Consider the following 5,612-nt stretch of genomic DNA (forward strand, 5'->3'; position numbering starts at 1 on the left):
AGGAATAATCCAAGATGCACAGGCCCAGGGACTGAGGCAGAAGCCCATGCTTTGCTCTCAGTTCAACACCCACCCCACAAGGCTAAGAAGACCAGTGTTGCCACAAGCACTGGGTCCTGGACTTTGGTCCCAGCTCCTGTGTCTGCTCATGGCCAACCTAGATGCAGTTGACTTCCTGGAGCAGCACTTCCTCTTCCCCCACCCAGGACTCCTTGGGTGCCAGAGAAGGCCACCCCTGCCCTGGGGTCTGAGCTCCACTCCTGTGTCTGCCCACTCCTGGGGCTCAAAGCTCTCCCCTTCACATCCACCCTGTGTCCACAGCCAAGTGGAACCACAGCAGAGCACCCCAGAGGGGCAGCGTTCCTTTTCCCATCCTTTTAAGCAATGCTAGCCAGAGTCTCCTCACAAAAGCAATGAGAGCTCATTTCCTGCCTCCTTCACAGCTTGCTGTTCTGTTTGCAGTGGTCCACACGCCGCCATTCAGCCGTGGCAAGATGGGCCACGTCTAATGGAGAGAGATTTGCATACAGCTGCATTCTTTCTTTATCTCAACGCACTCTGTTGCCAGGGAAGCTGGAAGGCATCCTTCAGTCACCCCACAGTCTCACCAATGCCCAGGTGGCATCTTCTGCCATTACCACGAGTGTCAATTTAGTGTCAACGGGGAGACAAGACTCACTTTCCTAAAGGCAAGACTTTGTGATGAGATTTTCTTTCCCAGCAGCAGAGGTAAAGGCAGACCCGCATTTTTCAATCTAGTGTGTGCGTTGGTGCATCTGGGAAGTGGTTGGTATCACAGTGGTGGGCCTTTGTTATCAGTGCAGGAAAAAAAAAAAATGGCAAGGTTCCTCCAGTCACCTTTTTCTTGATTAACATATGACCTTGGTTTAAACTTCTGAAGGTACACAGGCACAATGTGCAAGTCTCCTGGCCACCAGCCCCTCCCCAGAAACAGCCACTGCTCATTAGCCCAGGCTCCATGTTTTTGACTGAAAGAAATAATTTAATCCAAAAGGGTGGGTGTTGCCTGTTCTCATTCAGCTCCTTGCTTTTCACTGCACGTCTACCGCGCACACACAGTTACCCCCTCTTCTTTAATAGCCACGCTGTATGGCTATTTGGTTACGCTGATGGTCATTTTGCTTGTTTCTGATCTTTGGCTTTGACAACGCTGCAGTGAACATCCTTGCACAGAACGTCATTTCACACATGCAAGTTTAAATTCCCGGGTAAAATTGCTAAGCCAAAGAGAAGGTGCCTTTCCATTGTGGTAGACATTGCCGCGTTGCCTCTGTCTCTCCACAGTGTGCACGGTGTGTCACCAGTCCAGGCCCTCACACATGGGATCTCCCGTGTGGCATTTTATCTGCAGTCCCTTGTGAGGGCACTGGTGTTCTAGAAGAGGCATCTGCAGGGCAGGTATGGGTGGGTGTCGTGTTAGCTAATGCTGCTTAGATCTCCCTGTGAGCCCAGGACTTTTTGCAAAGCTCATATACCCTACCTTCCTGAAGCAGGTACTTTAGCCAACCCCATGTCACACATGAGGAAACCAGATGGAGGGCACCCCTGGTTTCCAAAGTGGCAGAGCTGGAAGTGGAATCTTAGCGAACCACGCTTCTGATCACAGAGCCACACTGTCTCCCAGAGGAACTTCTGGAGGAACAGGCTCTAGGAAGGAAGGCTAGAGAAAGAGGCACAGAAGACACCAGAAGTGGCTGAGGAGAGGCAGCAGTCATATGGATGTGTCCTCATGGGGAGGGTAGGTCCAAGAAGCCCTAAAAGCTGAGTTCCTATCTGCAGAGGTGAAGAGACCTGCTGTTGCACATGGCTGTGTGAGGACAGCACCTGCTTTCCCTACTGGCCACCACTGCCTGTCACAAGCCTCAAGTCCTTCCCACCCAGAGCCTCCCTCCTCTGCCTCATTCCACACTGGGCATCACCTCTTCTTTCCTAGCCTCTCTCCTGTCACATGAGCTTTTGGGTATGTACCCACTCTGAAATGCAGCTGTATCCTGGACATAGGCAGCACAGTAGTGTGAGAGTCCCGCCTAGCAGGAGGAATCAGGAACACATGGACTGAAGTCGCCAAAGTCACTCCAGGCAGAGGAGCTGCACTGGCACAGAGCTGGGGGCACAAGGAAACGGGGCCTTTGGGAACTAGAGGCTATCACTCCCCTCATCAGATACCCCAACTACTCTGAGGTGGGCACAGCAGGGCCAAGTGAGCTATCTCTGGCCTACGGCTAAACCTGCCAGGACTCATGGGAGCTGGGGTCTAGTCAGCCAGTTCTGACCCTCAGACAGGGCCCAGCCTCAGAGTCACCCAGGACAGCAGCTGAGCAGCCATCGGCCCAGCCAGCATGAGGGCTGTGTGAGCTTCTCTGTCCCCAGCCTCTAAAGCCTCTAAAGAGGATTTACTCTGGGTCCTAGGCAGCAGCTGGGGAGAAGCCACCAGGGACAAACTCAACAGAAGCCAGGGTACTGGGCCTGACCACAGCCTCATCCAAGAGGCCCCAGGAGCACGGGGCAGAATACATGAACCCTGAGCACAGCCCAGCCTCAGTGAGCCCTAGGGAAACAGCAAACACACAAACAAATACATAGAATGGCGAGCTAGCATCACAAAGGAGTAAGCAAGATGTGCTGTGGCAGGGTAAGGAACGGGGCAGGTCCCATGGTCTGAACAGTTTTTGATGGCTTGCCCTTTAACCTGAACTAAGCTTTAGATGGTCTCATGGGACAGGGCAGCTGAAAGACTGGGATCAGAGGAGTCTAAGCAGAGGCACAGGTTCAAAGGTCCCGAGGCAAAGAGAACATCAACGAAAAAACCAAAAGGTCATGCTGGCTGGACTCAAGGGTGAGGCAGGGGCCAGTGGGAGATAAAACCAAAGAGGTGGGCAGAGGAATTTTGAGTACAGAAGAGGATGCCTTTGGCTGCTCTATGGAGGCTGCACCATGGAGGGCAATGTGGCAGCAGGGAGATCTGAGCAGGGCCTGTGCACTCTGGTCCAGGGAGGAAGTCCTGGCATTGTGGGCCAAAAAGGGCAGGAATTGAAGACCAGGTGATTGGGGGATGTAGTGCAGTAGAGCCAGCTGACCCTGTTCAGGAAAAGGTCCTACCAGCTGGCTTCCCTAGCACTGAGGCCTGGGAGCCACTTCCTGGCCCAGCAGGAGTCGGGTGGGGCCGTGGGGCGCCCGCTCAGTATATAAATATCTTTAATGAATAAATAGAAGTGCTTTTAGGGCTGCAGAGTCGTATCATTTCCACCTGCTGTAAAATTTCATTAGAAGCAGGCGCTGCAGGGGAGAGGCAGGGCTGCCATAAATCTGCCTGCCGCCCTCAGCCCTGCCTCACTCTGCCTCACTGGGCTCCCAGCCCACTCAGCCACACTCTCTAGAGAGTCTGGGCCCAGGCACTCTCCCCCAGCCTTCCTGGGCTGGGGTGGGGGCTGCAGTCCTTCCCGCACACTTAGGTGGGGATGAGGCAGCAATTGGCAGGGGCCTAGCTCTGCCTCACTGTGAAATGGTGTTGTCTTCCCACCCCACGGCAGTGCTCACCATGGAGGGATTCCTGGAATGATGGAGCCCGAGAAGCACACATCAGTGTCCAGCTTTGCAAGAGAGAAAGCAGAGTTCTTGTGGGAGCAGGGACCGTCTCGTCCCCACAGGATCAGCAGACCTCCCATAGTGCCCGCTGTGTCGTTTAGCACCAGCTTCCTTCCCAGCTCTGCATCAGGCACTGGGCGTGCACCATCAAGCTGAGTCCCAGCTCTCAGCAGCCCATCTTGCAGATGCGTACTCTGTCATCAGTTGGTGACAGAGTCAGAGGAACACCCAGGACTCTGGGACCACCACAGCCCATTTCTGGTGTTTTTAAGTGTGGTGGAGCTGGGGTTATTTTTTCGAGATTATAAATTATCAGACTTCCTGAGTGACAACTACGCACCAGTCTCTGAACCGAAGGCCACTGAGCCCAACATTCCCATACATCTTCTGAGGTTGCCCCGCCTACTTCTACTTTACAAATAAGAAAGGGAAGCACAGAGAAATCAATCAGTTTACCCAAGGTCACACAGGTATGGTGCCAATGCTGGCTGAGGATCTTCCAACCCCTCCCCTTCGCCCCTCTGCTACCTTCTCCTAGCCAGTGGGTATAGGGCCAAGAAGCCTAGCCAAAGGGCAGGCCCAGCTGGCCACCTGCCTGGGTTCCCAGTTATCAATTTGGCCCACTAACTGGCCATGACAGGACATGGCCTGGGCCAGCTGCCTTTCCTCGTTACCTCACCCCAGCCATCTAGAGAAAAAGCCTGAGGGCAGCCTCTGGCTTCTAGCAGCTGCAAGCAAAAGTCCGTGGAGCTGGGCAAGATTAAAAGATCCGTGGAGGCTGGGTAAGGTGGTACTCGCCTGTAATTCCAGGAAGCAAAGATAGGAGGATTGACGTCCAAGGCCAGCTGGAATTAACTATTAGACCCCCTATAAAAACAAAGAGCAAAAAGGCTGGGGGTGTGACTCAAGTGCTAGAGCACCTAGCAAGCACACAGTTCTGAGTTCAATCTCCTGTACCAAGAAATGGATGGAGCACCCCTCACCAGGTGGGCCCTGTGGATGCGCGCACTGCCTGAGCCCTTCCAGGCTGGCCCAGGAAGGCCACCCGGGCAGCAGCCACCAGGCATGGAGGCTAGAGCCAGGCTTCCCTGTTCAAATCTCAGCCTGCCTCTCTCCCTGGCTATGTGGCCCTGAGCAAGTCACTTCCCCTCCTGAGCCTCAGTTTCCCCATCTGTCGTGACAGTACTCTCACTGTCTAGACCTACAACACACCGGTGCACACAGAGGCCAGAGCGACTGCAGAAAGCTGATCCAAGGTGGGATCAGCGGTGCCCTCATCCTCACTGTTTTCCTGCTCCCTCCCTCTCTAGACTGTGAGCTGGCTCCTCTTTCTTTATACCTTCCTCAGCCCATCAGCGAGCACCTGGCCCAGGTGCTGTGGGCCCTGTAACGTTAAGGAGCAAAGCCACCATGAACAGCAGTGCTGCGCACAGCACCGGCTGATGCCCCCCCAGCTCAGCCAGTAGGCTCACCCCATCCCCTGTCCCATGCCCTGTGACTTCCCCCTCCCGTGTCTCCTGACTGGACTAGCTGCTGCCCTCCCTGGGAAGAGGAAACACAGTCCTGCCATCCTGGGGAGACAACTCGCCCTCAGAGCAGGTGGATGCCCCCACACTGCCCTTAGGTGCCCCCCACTGGTGCATTCCCAGGCCCTGAGAGCCTCTCTGGCCTGTGGACGGGCGATGGAGTGCAGGGCTGGGCTGGGGCAGGCAAAGTGTTTCTGGGCTCTCTCTGTGTGCCAGGCCATGTATTGGGCTATGGGGACAAAGAAGTGCCAGAGGCAGACAGGCACCCAGCTGCTGCCTTTCATGGAGTGGGAGAACAAGCAAGAATGAACAAACAAGGCAGCTGGATATGGGTGAGGAGCTGTAAGGAAGAGCGAAGAGAGCACCTGGAAGGAAAGGTGGCTGCTCTGCTCTGGATGGTCAGGGAGGGCCTTTCCAGGGAGGGACGTCAGAGTTGAGACTAGACTGATGAGCAGAGCAGCTGCCAGGAGAAATTGGGAG

This window comes from Castor canadensis, chromosome 5 (genome assembly GCF_047511655.1).
Source record: "Castor canadensis chromosome 5, mCasCan1.hap1v2, whole genome shotgun sequence".
Classification (NCBI taxonomy): Eukaryota; Metazoa; Chordata; class Mammalia; order Rodentia; family Castoridae; genus Castor; species Castor canadensis.